The sequence below is a fragment of the Saccopteryx leptura genome, chromosome 3, assembly GCF_036850995.1.
Source record: "Saccopteryx leptura isolate mSacLep1 chromosome 3, mSacLep1_pri_phased_curated, whole genome shotgun sequence".
In the NCBI taxonomy this organism is placed as follows: Eukaryota; Metazoa; Chordata; class Mammalia; order Chiroptera; family Emballonuridae; genus Saccopteryx; species Saccopteryx leptura.
Genome location: NC_089505.1, coordinates 57910220 through 57930481, shown reverse-complemented (window position 1 = coordinate 57930481; position 20262 = coordinate 57910220).

The following is a 20262-nucleotide window of genomic DNA, read 5'->3' as shown; positions in this document are numbered from 1 at the left end:
GCAATATGAGTGGAACCAAATTGCAGAGGTTTTAAAAAAATGACAACATAGGCTATACTACTACTATTTGAAATAGGAGTTCAAGATAAGATAAATGCAATCAATGCAGCCATTAGAAAAAGTAAATGTTCATAATTTCTCAAGATGAAAAAAACAACTGCTATTTTGTTCACTATTTTGCTCTATTACATTGAGGGGCAAATACATAAAATAACAAACAATGTGCTATAATGTGGAAAAGCTACAGGTGTTAACAATATTACTTCAAGCATAACAAGGTTACTCCCTTAACAAAGTTATTTAAATGTTATAGTCTTGCTCCCCAACTTGCTTGCTAAAATGGTAGCCCTGTTGGATTCTGCTTTTTGTTTCTACTCCTAAAGATGGGTGGCTATCTTCCCCAGTACCTTGCTGTGGGTTTGAATCCTAGTGAATCTGACCATAAAACAGGCAATCAGACAAGGGAGTTGATCTTAACACCTGGAAAAGCAGCCCTTTGGGCCTGACCTGTGGTGGCGCAGTGGATAAAGAGTTGACCTGGAAATGCTGAGGTCGCCGGTTTGAAACCCTGGGCTTGCCTGGTCAAGGCACATATGGGAGTTGATGCTTCCTGCTCCTCCTCCCTTCTCTCTCTTCTCTCTCTCTCTTCCCCTCTCTCTCTCTCCTTTCTAAAATAAAAAAAATTAAAAAAAAAAGAAAAGCAGGCCTTTGGGTCTATAGTTTAATAATGTCTTCTTATGGCCTTATTTACCTTTTAAGAATACAAAGCATGCATTTGAAGTCAGAGAGAATAGAACAGTGAAGAGTGAAAGAAGGTTCTGGAAGATGCCCTAAGTATGAAACTCCTTGCTTTCATGAAAGAACATGAGGGAAAGGACATCTCACCACTTCTTTTCAATGCTTTCTAAGTGGCATTTGGAATGGGGAGGAAAAAAGGATACTTAATTTTGGTATTTTGATGGAACTCCTTAGACTATCACTGAGAAGGATAATTGGAATTTTTTATAAATTCCACAAGCATATTTTGCTGGCGAAGCCACATGCTGAGTTAGGGAAATAGTTCACCACATTCGTCTCCTCTCCAGAAAGCTACACTGGAAAAAAGAAGTTACAGTGTTTAAATGATAGGAGAATTTGACAACTAAAATATGGGTAGTTTAATATGCTTTTGTAACAATTAAGGTTTCTTTTCTTTTTCCTAATAAAGAACAAATATAAGTTCCATTCAGGATAATAAGAAGCCCCAGAATCCTGTGCACAGAGCCTGCATTTGTACTATACCTGTTTGTGCCTCTTGTATAATTAGTATTTTATAAGAGCCTTATTATATGAAGCATTTGCTGCCTAGGCTACTAAATAAAAAAATTGCTTATGTGCCAATTTATCATTTTGTGATAGATCTGGCTCTTTTTTTTTCCTTGTTATTTTCTTGAAATTCTTTTTTTCTCACACAAACTCTTTCTATGACTTTCTCTTGTCTACTTTGCTTAGAAACACTTGAAATTTAAAGGAATATTTTTACTGTTACTCAGATATAATTTCTGTCATCCTCTGTTTAGAAATAAGCATATGTTACCCTTTCTAATTCTCTCTCTTTCACACACACACACACACACACACACACACACACACACACTTTTCTGAAGTGGTTTTTGGTTCCCTGGAAAATGGTAAATGTTTCTGAGGTTGCCTATTAGGCATGTTACTTAACACAATTTCCACTTAAAAAGTTTCTTCTATTTAATATACATCTATGTACTTTGTTTCTAAAGTTAAAGTTTTTTTAAAGATGTAAGCTGTTTTCTGAAGGTCAAGGGCTTCAATTTCTGTTTAATTTCAGAGTTGCTTGGCATCTATAGCTATCTGCCTGGTCCAGGTTATGAAAATCCTTTAAAGTACCAACTCCAACCTTGGAGTTCTTACATTTGTTCTGCATTTTTGTCAAGAAAATTCACCTCATATCTAAATGTCATAGGAGCAACAATGCTGCAAAGTCAAAGTGTAAGAAAATCAAACTATATTTACATTTGACTTGATTCAGATACAGGTATTATTGACATGTGTTCCTTATTGTTTTTCCACATTTTTTCTTTATAAGCGTGACCTCACTACTGCCATGTCAGAGATTTCCAGTTTATTGATCACTTTTTTCATTTAGATTGTCAGATCACATGTTCAAGCCATTATAGTTTTCTCCACACTGGCTTTGCAAATTATTTTATTTCTTTATGATATTAATTCTGTACAAATAATTTTTATTAGCTAATCCAGATATTATTTCAGCTAGTTCTGCATTAAACTTGTTTCTGCCACTCACACAAAACAGTTTATTTAAAGCAATAATAATATGCCTAACTGGGCAGTGGTTCAGTGGATAGAGCATCAGACTTGGATGCAGAGGACTCAGATTCGAAACCCTGAGGTCACTGGCTTGAGCACGGGCTCATCCAGTTGAGTGCGGGGTCACTGACTTGAGCGTGGTATCATAGACATGACCCCATGGTCACTGGCTTGAGCCCAAACATTACTGGCTTGAGTCCAAACATCACTGGCTTGAAGCCCAAAGTCGCTGGCTTGAGCAAGGGGTCACTCGCTCTGCTGTAGCCCCCCCAGTCAAGGCACATATGAGAGAGCAATCAGTGAACAACTAAGGTGCCACAACAAAGAATTGATGCTTCTCATCTCTCTCCCTTCCTATCTGTCCCTATCTGTCCCTCTATCTGTCTGTCTGTCACACTAAAATAAAATAAAATAAAATAAAACAATAATGATAAAAATCTAATTCCAACCATAATAAATTTTCTCATGGTAGAAAATTTGGAAAATATAAAGGAGGGGCTGAAATATGAGAAGTCATTAAAACATTCTGGAGGTGCCCAGAGCTCACTGTTTCCTTAGGTTTGTCTTTTCCTTATATTGTTTATACTGCACAGCATGAATAGGGAGACATATCAGATTGCTAAGAAAAATAAAACATGGAGCAAAATGTTCGGAAGGATCCCTGGAATGTCGTTTGGTTCAATATTCTATCTTTATCTAGGATAACACCAGATCACCCTGGATGGTTATACCCAAAACCTACTAGAGAAGATTCAACAAGTTCCATTAGAATCTCATCACAATGTCTGAATGTTTCAATACAAGTCCCAACCCCATCCAAAAACAAAACAAGTCAGTAATAAAAAGAACTGAGAGCTGTGAGCCAAGAATATATATTAAGATATCCCGTTTGGAAGTGTGCCCTTTTCACTCACAGTGCTTCTTTTTTCTTAAAAATTATTTCTTAACGGAACACTGTCCCAACTAAAATTTTCTCTAGGCTCCTATAAAAGATAACCTAAAGAACATAACACAATATAAATAGCATGTCCTAATGATGTACACTGTATAGCAGGTCTTTGGAAGTGTAGAAATTCCTTTTGGTTACGATGAAAGTCTGGTTTTTAAGAATCTGTAGACCTGGATGGAGTAATTCTGTGATTCAAGACCAAGTATGATGCATTTTAGTTGCCGCACTCCATCACCAGAGGGCACTCTTCACTTGCTCTCTGAAACAAATACTTTACATCGCCTCAGCTATTAGAATTTCTGAATATTTTATGTTTGATAAACTCACCTAGAAAATTTTCTGCCTGGAAAAATATGTAATTCTAAGATATGACTTTATGGGCTCTTATGCAGAAGACAGAGACTGTCAATGTGGAGTTTGTGGTGCCAGAGGGATATTGATATTGGTAACTTGTCTAGGACAAAGTATTTTATCTGAGGATTTCTAGGTCTCTTGTAATAAGAAACACTCATGTTGCATCATTGTCCCATAAATTCCTCATCCAGATTTCTTTTTTTTTTTAATTTTATTTATTTATTTTTAGAGAGGAGAGAGAGAGAAAGGGAGAGAGAGGAGAGAGAGAAGGGGGGAGGAGCTGGAAGCATCAACTCCCATATGTGCCTTGACCAGGCAAGCCCAGGGTTTCGAACCGGCGACCTCAGCATTTCCAGGTTGATGCTTTATCCACTGCGCCACCACAGGTCAAGCCAGATTTCAAGGTATAAGAAATACAAGACTTGCAAATTTTTCATTTGAGATTTTATTACTTAAAACTTTGGCCTATCCCTGGCCGGTTGGCTCAGTGGTAGAGTGTCGGCCTAGCGTGCGGAGGACCCGGGTTCAATTCCCGGCCAGGGCACATAGGAGAAGCGCCCATTTGCTTCTCCACCCCTCCACCGCGTCTTCCTCTCTGTCTCTCTCTTCCCCTCCCGCAGCCAAGGCTCCATTGGAGCAAAGATGGCCCGGGCGCTGGGGATGGCTCTGTGGCCTCTGCCTCAGGCGCTAGAGTGGCTCTGGTCGCAACATGGAGACGCCCAGGATGGGCAGAGCATCGCCCCCTGGTGGGCAGAGTGTCGCCCCATGGTGGGCGTGCCGGGTGGATCCCGGTCGGGCGCATGCGGGAGTCTGTCTGACACTCTCTCCCTGTTTCCAGCTTCAGAAAAATGCAAAAAAAAAAACAACAACAAAAAAAAACCCCAAAACTTTGGCCTAACCAGGCAGTGGTGCAGTGGATAGAGCGTTGGACTGGGATGCGGAGGACCCAGGTTTGAGACCCCAAGGCCGTCAGCTTGAGCGCGGGCTCAACTGTGTTTGAGAAAAAGCTCACCAGCTTGGACCCAAGGTCGCTGGCTCGAGCAAGGGGTTACTTGGTCTGCTGAAGGATTGCGGTCAAGGCACATATGAGAAAGCAATCAATGAACAACTAAGGTGTCGCAACGAAAAACTGATGACTGATGCTTCTAATCTCTCTCCGTTTCTGTCTGTCCCTATCTATCCCTCTCTCTGACTCTCTCTCTCTGTCTCTGTAAAAAAAAACAACAAAAAAAAAACCTTTGAGGTTGTTCTCACTTAGACATCTTTGTAGATCTGTCCATGTTCCCATTATCTGGGAAGAAACTATATCTTAAAATGCTCACAATAGTATGCCCAAGTATAAAAAAAGCCATGGTATATTCACACAATGGAATACTAATCAGCCATAAAAAAAGAAAAAAATCTTACCTTTTGTGACTGCATGCATAGATCTGAAGAGTATTATGCTAAGTGAAATAAGCCAGGCAGAGAAAGACAATTACAATATGATCTTACTTATATGTGAAATGTAATGAAAAAAATAATTTAACAAACAAAATAGAAGCAGAAGAACAGATACATAGAACAGACTGACAGCAGTCAGAGGAGAGGGGTTAGGGGCTGGGTAAGTAAAATAAAAGATGAAGGGATCTTCACCTTTTGTCTCCAAAATCTCAATCAACACCATTTAGGAAAGGCTAAACGGGGCTTTTCAGTAAGCTGACTGCTTTGAGAACTTTTGAGAAACCCTTTGAATAGTATTAAAGGAAATCTTGAATGCTTGGTGATAAAAAGGACCTAGTATAGTTCTGGTATTGATAATAATGATAACAACTTCAAACTAGCACGCATTTGTGAAGGACAGCTCAAGGGTGGGGCTGTCTTGGACAGAAAGACAGCCAGATATGGGATAGCTGGTGAGACTTTGCCTAACCCTCCAAATCATCAACAGCAATAAAAATGTCCTGCCTTAGTTGGACCAGGAGGGAGACACCATGTCAGCTCTTACGAAGCATGTGCCCTTGAAATTATGGACCTGAGAGCTGGGACAGCCCTCACCTGCTCTAACCTCATTTCACAGGTGAAACTGGGCCCAGATAGGCAATGTGACCTGCCCAGTGTCCCGACATTCTTTAGCAATCAAGCCTTATCAAGAATACAGAACTTAGCCTGACCTGTGGTGGTGCAGTGGATAAAGCGTCGACCTGGAACATTGAGGTCGCCAGTTCGAAACCCTGGGCTTGCCTGGTTAAGGCACATATGGGAGTTGATGCTTCCTGCTCTTCCCTTTTCTCTCTTTCTCTCTCTCTCCTCTCTAAAATGAATAAATAAAATCTTTTAATAAAAAAAGAAAAGAAAAGAATACAGGACTTAGCCTGATCTGTAGTGGCGCAGTAGATAAAGCATCAACCTGGAATGCAGAGGTCACCAGTTCAAGTCTCTGGGTGTGCCGGTCAAGACACTTACAGGAAACAACTACTACAAGTAGATGCTTCCTGCTTCTCCCCTCTCTTTCTCTTTATCTCTCTCCCCTTCTCCAAAAATCAATAAATATAATCTAAAAAAAAAAAAAGAATACAAGTCTCCTAAATTTTGGAGAACTTCTTCCTCCCTCACACGATCTGGGGTTTAGATGAACTTCTGCCCTTCCTCCTATCTGTCAGAACTTAATCATCCTGTGTTCCATGCAGATCCCCCAACCACACCCTGCTCAAGGCCACCACAGGGAGATAAGCAAGGGTATTAACTAAAAATAAATTAAAGTTTGACCACACTTAACATGTTCCTCTGACTCTTCACCTCATAGAGATCATCATCTAACCACGAGCTACCATCACAGAGCCACCTCACAGAGACACCTATAACCTCCTTTCCCACCTAGCGTTTTCTGAAAACTTACCGAAGTCGGACAGGCTCCTTCTTTGCCACAGTCCAATGCATGCAGAGAGCACGGCTGTGAGCATGGGGCTCCTGTGCCCTCCGCCATGCCTGCTGTGAGCAGAGGGGGCCTCGGTCATAGTACCCTGCCCTGACTCTTTCTCAGGTCATGGCACTGACCCTCTGGTTCCTTTTTTTCTTTCTTCCCTCTGGCTCTTTATAAAGACTGTGATTGCCAAGATGCCAGAGCTTTAAGGATTTGATGTGGCAACTGTAAGGCCAGGAGCTGCCATCGTGGCCATTCACATGCAGGTTCCCATTGGATTTGGAAAGGTAAAGAAATGGCAAAGTATGGTGGGCCATTCTGTTTATTGGTGTCTCACCAAGACAGGCAAACCACAAGAGAAGCCAAGGGAAAAGCAGAAAGCCAACTTTTCCCATGAAGGGAAAGGGATCAGGGAGGCCCCTGTAATCATGATAGCAGGAACCGAGAGAGAGCAAGCTCTCAGTCTGCCCCATTTTATAGTATAAAAATCAAAACCTTTAATCCAATGTACAAACAAGAAAGTCTCTGCTACAAAGTCAATTATCTGAGGCATAATGGAATTCCTCATGAGAGTGCACCACCCCACATCATGCAATCAGTCAAGGGTGTGGGGAAAAGCTTAGTCTTAAACTAAGCCTTAGGGTATAACGACCCGGCCTGGTTACAGCCTGTCCTCCACACCCAATACAAACTATAAGCAAGCAAATATATATCATATTTACAAACTTATTTGACCAACATTCCACCCCTTTTGCTTGCTTCACAATCTATTTATTCATTTTAAAGATGAGAGAGAGAGAAGAGGGAAGAGCAGGAAGCATCAACTTCCATATGTGCTTTGACTGGGCAAGCCCAGGGTTTCGAACTGGTGACCTCAGTATTCCAGGTTGACGCTTTATCCACTGGGCCACCACAGGTCAGGCCTCGCTTCACAATCTAAACCACAAGTATCTTCTATGATGGTCACTGTGCAAGGATTGGGATATATTGCATAAACAGAAACAGTACCAACTACAGCAATAGGATTAACAAACCAAAAGCTATGGCAAAATGAGAGAGCTGTCAGCGGCACCAAGAAAGGCAAATCTTTTCCCTCTGGCAGAATACAGGCCAGAGTTTTTGTCTACAGACAACACCATAGCTGGTACCAGAGGCCGCCCTAAGCGGGCATACCAAACCTTATTGGCCAATACACCAGCATCTGCTGGTTCTATGTTGTAAAGCCAGTAGCCAGGGTCACCATAACAGCCGCCCGGCTCATGCAGGTTCGCATTGGATTTGGACAGTCGGTAAAGAAACAAAGGAGCCAAAAACTGGTGGGCCATTTTCTTTAATTCTAGCTTGCACCCAGCGGGCAAGTAAAAACACACACTGGGCTCCAAAACCCACTCATTCAGTGCTCACAAAGCTATTGACTTATCCGAGTTTCCGAGAATCAAAGGTTTCTAGCTCACCAGACTTATTCACCTCTGTTCCCCATCTCTTTCCTTCTCCCTGCACAAACTCTGCACAAACTGGCTTTTCCTTCGGCACTCTGCCATCTTGGCTGCTTCTCCTGGCCTCTTCCATGTGGCCTTTCTCTGCTCTCCTCTCAGCAATCTGCCCCCATTTTACAGTGTAGAAATCAAAACCTTTAATCCAATACACAAATAAGGAAGTCTCTGATACACTTATCTGAGGCATAATGGGATTCCTCATGAGAGTGCACCACCCCACATCAAAAAGGGTGGTTGGGAAAGGCTTAGTCCTAAAACCAAGCCCCAGGCTACCAGGATCCTGCCTGCCCACAGCCCGACCCCAACACACATTAATATAATCACGACTATTCCAAGCAAGAAGGGCAACTAATATCACCTGGGCAACAGGCTTCCACGTGGGCAGCGCCATTTTTAACAAAGTGAGCATAATATATTTTATTTGCCCAACATATGTGTAGTAAAATAGGAGAACTCATTATTGGCCATAAAGAAATTACAAAGGTGCCCTTCATAATGCTGTCCCCCTGAGCACTCAAGGGATAATACACTTCTACCTTAGGTGGCCAGGTGCTGGTTGCCCAAGGAGTTAACTGGAGGTCCACCTCTATCCCCTTTCCCCATGGTGCCAACAAGGCCACCCACCTCAGATGGGGGGCCTGTTCAGTCCAGGGCCAAGTCCATCGAAGTCGTTAACCTTCAAGAAGGGCTATTGGAGCAGGCAAGAGCACGTTGCCCTGCTGTCCAAAACCTGGCTTGAGTAAAATGTCCTTGGTGCGTATCTGCAACTGAATGGGGGCAGCTGCCCGTTGCAGGAGGGCTCCCGTTGAGGTCTCTCATTCAAAATCCAGAGTACTGTCCATAAGTGGCGTGTCCATCCAGTAAGGAAGCTGGTGCCCTCTCCTGTCGCAGTCCCTGCTTTAAGAGTCTGTTATACTGCTCAGTGATACCAGCAGCCTGGGGGTGGTAGGGAACATGGTACTTCCAGTCCACCCCCAGCTCTTGAGCCCATTGCCTCACCATTGAACCAGTGAAGTGGGTACCATTGTCACTTTCAAGGACCAGCGGTCGCCCATATGCAGCACTCAGGCGGTCCAGAGCCTGTATGACTGCCCTCTGGTCAGGGTTATGGGTGGGGTAAGCAGCAAGCAGACCAGTGGCAGTATTTACACAAGTGACTGCACACTGGTACCCTTCTGACTTTGGTAAGGGTCCAGTGATGTCTATCTGCCATCGTGTCAGTGGAACATGACCCCTCTGGATCTGTTCAGGTGACACCAGTGGTCTCCGAGGGTGCTTCTTGGAACATACTGCACATTGCTCACAGGTTGCAAGTACCTCTGCATAGGACACAGGCAAGTTCCACGCCTTAACCATAGCCCACATAGTTTTCTGTCCCACATGGAGCAGGTGCCGGTGGAGCCACTGCGCCACATCACCTGCAGGTGCAGTCTCCAACCATCGCACCCTTGCCAAGGTGTCTGCCTCATCATTCCCAGGATGGGCTAGAGGGGCATGCCCTGTGACATGATATACTGTCACCTGCTTCTGGTGTCCTATTTTCCATAAGTCCTGCCACATGGCCTGACCCCATAGTGGATGGTGCATTACCATCCACTGGTTAATGTGCCAAGTAGCAATCCAAAGGGTCAGTCCATGATAGACAGCCCAGCTGTCAGTGCAGAACACCAGAGGTGAAGGTTCATTATGAGCAACTAGCCAAACAGCTCTTAATTCTGTCCATTGGCTGCTCTGGCCCGTACCCGTTTCCATCCAAATAGACTCAGTGGCCAGATGGAAGGCCTGTCCATTTGGCAGGTTGGCCCCTGCTGGAACCATCAGTATACCAGGCATCCTCAGGGATGGGCACCCGCCCCTCCTGGTAGGGACTGACTTCAGGTTCTGTCTCCTGAGCCCCAATTGCACCTGACTCTAAGGTCACATAGGTGACTGGGACCAAGGCTTCCTGCAGTTCTGCCCTTAACAGGCTGGTGCTAAGAGCACAGCGTTGCTGCAGGTAGGCACCCCACTTGGCCAGGGTGGACATTTGGGCCATACCACTACGTGGTTTGGTTGCCCAATCTCTCACCCATCCTGCAGTAGGGTATGTTGTCTTGACTGTAATTGGTATTGTGGTTCTAATACTCTCAGTGGCCAGGAGGGCAGCATACACAGCTGCCAGCTGCTTCACTAATGAGTAATGAACTTCAGCACCTTTCCACAATTGGGACTAAAACCCAATAGGTTGCCGTAAGCGCTCTGTCTGTTGCCACAAGCCCCATCCAAACCCCTCCGAGGTTACATGAACATCCAGCTCACAGGGTTTGGCAGGATCAAACACATTCAAGGCCTGTGCCACCTTGACAGCTCTCTTAGATGCTGCAAATGCACCTTGTGCCCGCTCAGTCCAATCCCAGCGAACCCCTTTCTGAATAAGGTTGTACAAAGGGCGTAGTAACTGAGCCAAATGGGGTATAAATGCTCGCCAATACCCCAACAAACCTAAGAATTCCTGTAACTGTTTTACTGTAGTGGGCACGGGGTATGCTTGGATCTTATCTCTAACTGCCTCAGGGATAACTTTTGTCTTACCTGACCAGACAACTCCCAAGAACTCACTATTGAGAAAGTAATTTTGTACAAATTGTATTTAGCTGATCAAAGCAAGGCAGTTAGTTTACAGGTGGTAAATTGATTTGAGTCCTGCTTAGGAGAGGTCCCATTGTCTTGCTAAGAGGTTTGGTGACTAACTAGGAAAAAAAAGGTAAAAGCAGCAAGCTCTCAGTTCTTGGAGTCTGCTTCTCCCTCAGGCATCCACCCCACCCCTCATGATTGAAATTACTGTAAGTCAAAAGAAAGTTAATATTTCATTGCCAGCTGGGTAGTTTATACCAAGAATCCCTTATTGTATAAAAGTATTTTCCATGTTAAAATGTATATATTGTTTCAAAGGCCTTTTGTTAATTCTTTTATCTGCTGTTTTATAGCCCTGTAATATTGGAATCTTAGTTTAAATATTAGGAATTGTTAATAATGTCTTTTTATGTAATGTTTAGTTTATTATCATTTTGAAACAGTATTGTTAAATTTTCTTTTGAATGCTAATGTACTGAATCATTTAGCAGCAAAGAGACTCTGGAATTCTAAAGGAGACACCCAAATCTATTTTTCTTGAATTGATCTAGCTAATAATGTTGTTTTTGTATTTTTCCCAAAAGTTTATATAGATAGAAAGGGCTCTCAAGCCCCTCAGTGAGATCTTCTGAGCATGGCTTTTAAGGTCTATAATGGCCAAGGGAGTAACAGAAAAGGAAAATAAGGCCCAAAAGAGGTCAGGAAATACCAGCTTTTGGCATATGCTCTTAAAGGCTCCAGCACTCTAAAGCAGTGGTTCCCAACCCCTGGTCCACGGACTGGTACTGATCTGTGGGCCATTTGGTTCTGGTCTACAGAGAAAGAATAAATAACTTACATTATTTCTGTTTTATTTATATTTAAGTCTGAATGATGTTTTATTTTTTAAAAATGACCAGATTCCTTGTTACATCCATCTAAGATTCACTCTTGATGCTTGTCTCGGTTACATGATACGTTGCCGCTAAAATTAAACCCATAAACTAGCAAAATGAGTGAAAAACAAAATTCCATCAAAAGTTTTTTTGCGAAGTGGAAAAGGGCCAGTGAGGAGACAGAAGAAGAACCTACAACATCTAAGAAAAAGAAGGCTTCATTTAATAGACAATACCAGGAGTCCTTCTTGAAGTATGGATTTATTGCAACTGGTGATTCTCACGCATCAAGGCCGCTCTGCATAATATGTGGTGACCGGCTAAGTAATGAGGCAATGAAGCCTTCAAAACTGCTTTGCCACTTGGAGACCAAGCACCCTACTTTAAAAGACAAGCCTTCTGAGTATTTTGAAAGAAAAAAGCATGAACAAGAAGGACAGAAACAATTACTGGTGGCCACTACATCAATAAATGCAAGTGCTCTGAGAGCATCATACTTGGTGGCTAATCGTATTGCTAAGGCTAAGAAGCCATTTACCATTGGTGAAGAATTGATCCTTCCAGCCACTAAAGACCTTTGTTGTGAACTTCTAGGAGAGGCTGCGGTTAAAAAGATAGCACAGATGCCTCTTTCGACTACCACCATCACATGGCACATTGAGGAAATAACAGAGGACATTGAATCACAATTGTTGGAAAGTATTAATAAATCACCGCGGTACGCTCTCCAGGTGGATGAATCTACAGATATTGACAACAAGGCAATGCTACTTGTTTACGTGCATTATCTTTATCAAGAGGATGTGCATGAAGATATGTTATGTGCATTATCATTGCAAACCAAAAACCACAGCCGCAGAACTATTTAAATCGCTGGATGACTATATATCAGGAAAACCGAAATGATCTTTTTGTGTCGGCATATGCACAGATGGAGCTGCTGCCATGACCAGAAGGATGTCTGGTTTAACTACTCAGATTAAGGAGGTTGCACCTGAATGCAAGTCTTCGCATTGTGTCATTCACAGGGAAATGCTGGCTTGCCGAAATATACCACCGGAACTTAACAGCGTATTGAATGATGTCGTTAAAGTTATTAAGCACATCAAAGCACATGCCCTTCACTCAAGCCTGTTGGAGCAGCTTTGTGAGGAAATGAATGTGGAGCACAGACACCTTCTCTTATACATAGAAATAGATGGTTATCCTGAGGGAGGTCCCTGGCCAGAGGGTTTGAATTACGAGAGCCGCTGCAGAGATTTCTCTCAGAAAAAAAGTCACTGCTAGCAGCACATTTCAGTGACGAGAAATGGGTTGCAAAACTCGCTTACTTGCGTGACATATTTAACCATCTCAATGAACTCAATTGGTCACTTCAGGGGAAAATGACAACTGTCTTCAAGTTGGCAGATAAAATATCTGCATTTAAAGCCAAACTGGATTTGTGGGGACGACGCGTGAACAGGTGTATATTTGACATGTTTCAAACATTTGCGGGAATTTTGGAAGAGACTGAGCCCAAGCCTTCATTGTCCCAGCTGGTGCATGATCACCTGTATTTGCTTTTAAAAGAGTTTGAACGCTACTTCCCAACCACAAAAGACCCACAAATAGCCAAGGAGTGGATCCGCTATCCATTTGTCAACAAACCAGGTGAATCCAGCGTGTCTATGCAAGAAGAGGATCAACTACTGGAGATCGCAAATGACGGCTGCCTTAAAAATATGTTCGAGACTACAACTCTGCTGGTGTTCTGGATTAAAGTCATGGCAGAATACCCTGAGATCACCACAAAAGCACTAAAAACCCTGTTTCCATTTCCGACATCCTATTTGCGTGAAGTGGGATTTTCTGCAGTGACAGCAACCAAAACAAAATTACGGAATAGACTGGACATAAGCAACACACTTCGGGTGTCATTGTCTCCCATTACCACTAGATGGGACCGTAGTTGCAGAGAAACAAGCTCACGGCTCCCACTGATTTAGCTTTATGGTTGTTGAGAGATAGGCTACTATCTCTCATTCTATATAAACATTAATAATAAATAACCCTTAACTTAAAATATTCATAACAATGGTGATTTGTATTTTTCATGCACTTTATATTTGTTTTTGTGTTGTATCTTATTTTTAAGGCATGTTTAAACGTTACCATAGCGACTGGAAAGTGTTTGGAGGCAGAGAGGATATTACTCATGTTATGTTGTTGGTGCAATGTTAAAAGGATGCTTCTAATAAAGTTGCATACGAGTACACAGTGGGTTCATGTTTATTTTTATTGTCGTAGGTTCATGATTGGTAGCGAGCCTGAACCTGTCATATTACATATTGATGTCAGACATGAAACGTTGTCAGAATAACAAATTTAAATACAGCCTGAATAATGAGGACATGTTCGTTCCTTCCTTTAACTTAGCCCAATAAATATCATAAATTCGACAATTATATTTAAAAATACCACAGTTTTTACGCCGGTCACATTATTTTATTTTGTGCATTTAACTGTCCCACCCTAAAGGCCGGTCCATAAAAATATTTTCTGACATTAAACTGGTCTGTGGCCCAAAAAAGATTGGAACTACTGCTCTAAAGGGCTTCATAGGATTCCATCAGGGCCTTGCTTCAAGAGTGGAAAGAAAGGTCATTGAACTGAAGCCTGCCAGGCTTCTCGGCCCCACGGGTGGACACATCTTTGCTGTGGAAAGAGGGACATGAGAAGGTAAGTTGCCCCCTTGCTCCATGGAGGGAGGGTTCAGTCTCTTCTAGCCCTGCTTCAGCTACCTATGACCTGACTTTGCCCAGCTTACTGGGAATTGCCACTGAAGGCCCAAGGACATCGTCTACGAGCCTAAGGTATTTCTTCCAAGTAGCAGATAAACTGATCTCATTTCTTGTGAACACAAGGGCCATCTACCATGCCTTGCCTGTATATTTGAGTTTTATTTATTCCTCAAAGATCTCTACTGTGGTATTGACAGTTTTATTTTGTTGCTTTATTTAATGTATTTGTCTCCTTTATTCCTCTTGTCTCAATGCCCCATGCCTATTGTAGGCTGGGACCTGCTCCTAATTCCAACTAGAAGCAGTGGTCACTAGGACTTAAACTCTAGCTGCAAAGTGCAGAATGTCACCACAACTCCAATGCCTTGTGGACTTTTCCTGAATATGTGTAACTCCTGTTCTTTAGGACATTTCTCAGACTTAGTGAAATTACATTAACATGTTAAGAACATATGTGACTGTAAGAATTTTATTTTGAATCCTGTTATATTAGTTAGAATTTTATTTTTGTTTAATAATCTAGTAGGCTTTAGACATTTTATTGTATTAAGATGCTTGTTATAGTATTTGTTAACATTAACTATTTGAATTTTATTGTTAATTGTGTATTTTTCCAGTCTGCCTCAAAATCGGAACACAGTAATTCAAATGAATAGATGCCACTCAGAACCAGTGGGGTCTTGGGGCCCTTATTGCCAAAGGTTTATTCGAAACCAATTAGAAAAAGATTTGGCTAGTAGAAAAGAAACCCAACAATATTAATTAAAGCTAATTTAAAGCTACATTGTGCCCACAGGTACCAAAAGGTCCAGGCAAATAAAATGCATGAATCAAATAGTAAAAGAAACGTAACCACCCTTTTCCTAAGTAATTGCAGGGTTTACAGGTTACTCAGCAAACTGTTCAAAGACTGTCAAGAGGCGCTTCCAGCAGTGCATCACCCAAGGACTGACTCCCATGTAGACAGGTCCACACACCATGATCCTGACCACTCCCACTGCTGCTAAGGTAGAAAAATGGTGTACTCTACTCCAACCACAAACTGGAAGCTGGTTGGTCTACGTACGGCGAATTTATGAAAAACTCACTAAGGACTTCTTTTTATCAGACTTGGGAAAAGGAAAACTAGGGTAAGATGAAAGCCAACTTAATTATCACTAAAGGTTAAGATTTTTAAAATCAAGAGTTCTGACTAGAAAGGAATTGTATGGTTTTGATAATAGAAGGTATAAGGCAAGGGTCCCCAAACATTTTACACAGGGGGCCAGTTCACTGTCCCTCAGACCATTGGAGGACCGGACTATAAAAAAACTATGAACAAATCCCTATGCACACTGCACATATCTTATTTTAAAGTAAAAAAACAAAATGGGAACAAATACAATATTTAAAATAAAGAACAAGTAAATTTAAAACAACAAACTGACCAATATTTCAATGGGAACTATGCTCTTCTCACTGACCATCAATGAAAGAGGTGCCCCTTCTGGAAGTGCGGAGGGGGGTGCGGATAAATGGCCTCAGGGGGCCGCATGCAGCCCCCGGCCGTAGTTTGGGGACCCCTGGTATAAGATATGAAAATACTTTTGAAAGAAAAAGAAAAAAGGAAGTTGTTATGAAAGCCAGTTATTTCTGGATAAGAAAGTTCATAAAAGTTGAAGGTTTATGTAAGTTGCAGAAGGTTTGCGCAAGTTGTAGGAGGTTTGTACAGAGAAAAAAAAGAATTTGAACAGTCAGAAAACTGGTTTTCAAAGAATGTTTAATTAGTCACCCTAGCTAACAATCCTATTGTCTGCGGTGATTAGTCCTCTTACTTTAATATTGTCTTGTAACATGCAAGCTCCCGGTACCTAATTCGAGTGTGCTGATCTCAAATCTGACATTAGTTTTTCTCTGTAAGCTACAGTTTTTTTGCATTTCAAGATTTTAGGTTTTCATCTTATTGTAAAATTTTCAACATTTACTTTAACATAATGAAGTAGAATGTCTTCTTGGGCATCATCTTTGTGAAAATATAATAACTTATATAATGCAGTAAATACACTAATCCACTAAAAGATATGATTGCATCAAAATTTGCCTACAATTTTAAAATAAAACATATTAGAACACTTACTTTAATCATAAAATTTGCTCAAAACTTATTTAAATTCTATTCAGGCAAAAATTTGCGTTTGTAGCTCTTGCGTTTGTGTACTTGTTGAGGACAATCTCGTTTGATGCTCCAGCAGTAGTCTGCTTATCACTAACAGCTCCAACATTTTCGGGAAACTTATCAAGGTGTCTGTTCAGGAAGTGAATCTTTTAACACTCATGTTACATCCAATGTCACGGAAAGCCAACAGCATTCTTTGAACCAGAAGTTCATAGTTTTCTGCTTTTTTGTTGCCAAGGAAGTTTTTTGTAACTGCCACAAAAGACTGCCATGCTGCTTTCTCCTCCTTATTCTTCTTCCTGGAAAATTCTTCATCACGTATGAGGGTTCGAATTTGAGGTCCATCGAATACACCTGCTTTTATCTTCTCGAAAGACAAGGCAGGAAAAGCAGAAATAATATGTTGAAAGCATTCACTTTCTCTATTCAAAGCCTGAACAAACTTCTTTATTAAGCCATGTTTGATGTGAAGTGGGGGAAAAAATGATTCTGTCTCAATTAACTACAGGTTTATTCACAATATTTTGCATCCCTACTTCCAGAGCTTCACATTTCGGCCACTCCTTCTTTGTCCAGTGTTTCTCCCGAGCTCGGCTGTCCCACAAACACAGAAAGCAAGGATACTTCGTGAAACCTCTCTGTTGTCCTAGCAGGAAATTTACCATTTTAAGATCCACACAAATGATCCAGTTATGCTCCTCATACTTCAGAAAGTCGAGGACAATTTTTATGTCATTCTTACTTAGTCATTCAATTCGGGGTGGCTAAACTGCTGAGGGGCTAATGACTGCTTGGCATCAGAAGGAGACCCTTCAGATTCTACAACCATTTCCTCATGCATCTTATCAAAATACACTTGATCACCATGTTCACTTTCTTCGTCCTTAGAAGAAATAAAACCATTTAAAACTGGAACCAGGAGTGTCTCAGAATGTGGGATAGGTCATATTTGCTGAAGGAATATTAGGATATGAGATCATATACTGTTTTTTTCTTGCCGATGCCCTTTGTATGGATGAGACAGAAATAACAGTCACTGCTGTGGTCCTTAGGTTCACACCAAACCATGGGAATACCAAAAGGCATTCCTTTGTGTTTTCCTTTTGTCCAGTCATGAAGCATTTCCACAAAATTATGACACACAATATGAGAAGCCCAATTCTTGTCTTGATCGCCAAGGGGAACTTGAAAATAGGCAATATATACATGTATCACAAATGATGAAATATTGCACTTTTGACATTGAAGTGTGTAACAGCCATATATATAACAAAAGGTGTCAGGACTATTCTTACATTTACACCTACTTGAAGAAGCCATGATTCAATCCTAAAGCAAAATAAGAGGGTGTTTTTATCAGATAATAATTTTTTACATTTAAAAACAACTACAATTATGTAAAAGTGATGTTTGTAAAACATTAATCGCCTTGTGGTTATGTTCAATCCAAGAGTCATTGCCCTTTAACTCCAATTTAAAAACCAATGCATGCCATTAACTGTAACAAAAAGAAATTAAAATTGCATAAAAACTAGAGCATGCACCAAAAAATGGATTTCAGATTTGGAATCAGCAATGCAGAAATATATAGAAACAGTTCTAAAACCTCATGCAACAGAAAACAAAAAAAAATTTGTTCCCCAGTGTAGTACATAACAATACTAATAATGAGAAGAGTTCAAAGAGGTCAGATGAGAATAACTAAAGCTATGGGAAATACCTTGACAAAGACTGGCTAGGTCCCCAAGACAGCAGAAGCTATTTTAAGAGAAGTGAATTCAGAGCAGATGACTATCTGGTGGTTCTGGTTTACATGCAGTATAGTTGGCCCCTCGGAGGGTTGGGCCTGAGGTTTGTTCCTTGTCTCAGCTGCTTTGATGGGACTAGGTGGATTCACCCCCGTCTCCGCACGAGTGGTATAATTCTATGCAACCACCAACAGACATGAAAAGCTCTGTGTTTTCATTATTTGCAATATATATATCAAGAAGTAAATGACTATAACCCTAACCCCTGAGGCTGCTTTCCTATAAATCCAGTTTCCCATACAAGTGCATTTTATAGTTGTGGAACTTCCATTCACTCTGGTGTGGGGTAGTTTAGCTTAGTTCAAACCATGTTTGGTTCTGTTGGTTTGTCACATAAGGAATCAGAGTGGAAAATACCATCAGGATATTTCCTTCTGGGAGCAGCCCTGCCACAGTGAGGACCACAGTGTAACAAGTAGCTGTGACAGCAAATAGAGGTAGAAAACAGAAAGCCTTCGCTGAAAGCTGGATAGAGCTGAATTCTCCTGTGACAAAATGAAGAAGGGGACTGGGAAAGCTTGAAGGGCTGTGGGCTAGCTTTCTCCTAGTAAATAGCAAGGGTGGAGTGATGTGGTGTCTAATGTCGTACATCCAGGGTGTAGCAACCTGCAGTAAGCTGCTACATTCGAAGCTGTAAAAATGGCCCCAAAGTGCAATGAGTAATAGGCCTAAGAGTAGATGAAGAGCATGTGTGGAAAGAAATAGGTTTCTCAGAGTCCTGAGATGGAGCTAGGACAGTGCCCAGGCCAAGCATGCGGTTAGGTCCTGGTTGCTAACTTGCTAACCATGTGACCTTGGACCAGTCACGCATCCTCTATTTCACTTCCCTATCACCTAACATCTAACAAGATGTTGACACCTGTCCTGCCACCTTCACGGCCCTGTGGAGTGTTCAGATATTGAGTGAGTAAGAGAAAAGGCTTTGTCAGATTCTACAATGATCTGAAGGGACTTTAGACTTGGGTGGCAGGGCTTGTCGAATAAAAGAATTAATTCTTGTTATGGTAGTAAAAGATGCTCCTTTCCACTTGGGTCAATTTGGGGTCTAACTAGGGCAAGTGCTTGCTACTGACAACCAAGAGATGGGCTGCCCAGTTCCCATTCCAATACTGGGACAGACAATGAAAGAAATGTGGGTTTTTTCAAGAATAAAAGATTGGTCCATCCTGCCCACCACAAAATAAGCCCAGGGGAGATTTTCCGCCTTCTTCACATGACTCCTTATGCTGTTGAACCTTACAAAATGAAATGGGAAGGAAATGTTCAAGTAGGTGGATACAAAGTTGTAGTCTATATATCCCCACAGTGAAACTCTGAAGGTTTCTCAACTGCTGATTCCAGACACTGTTTTGCGCCACTCTTCATCGCTGAAGGCAGCCAACATGGCAGAGCTTTGGAATGCAGTGAGCCTGACCCAAGAGCGCCTCCTCTGCAGGTCTGCCCAGAGGACCCAAACCCGAGTGGTTCCTGTAACCTCTGAGGACAACTGAGCAGCCCCAGCCTCGGGCATGGAGTCACAGCAAACATTACCGCAGGTCCCCAGTAACATTGTTTTGTTCAACATTATTTCATTGATTGAATTTGTAGGAACTTAATTCTTGTATAATCAATTAGCCTGTGATAAATCTGGTTTCATTATATGCTGTATCTCTCTCTTTTCTTCTTCTTCTTCCTCTTCTTCTTCTTCTACTTCTTTTCCTCCCTCTTCCTCCTCCTCTTTCTTCTTCTTCTTTTCCAAGTGACAGGAGAGAAAGACAGAATCCCACATGCACCCGACGAGGATCCACCTGGCAATGCCTGTCTGGGGCCAATGCTCTGTTCAACTGGGGCTGCTTGCAACTGAGCTATTTTTAGCACCTGAGGCACAGGCTTCAGGAGCCATCCTGAGCACTGGGGCTGATGTACTCGAATCAATCAAGCCATGGCTGTTGGAGGAGAAGAGAGAGAGAGCCTGACCTGTGATGGTGCAGTGGATAAAGTGTCAACC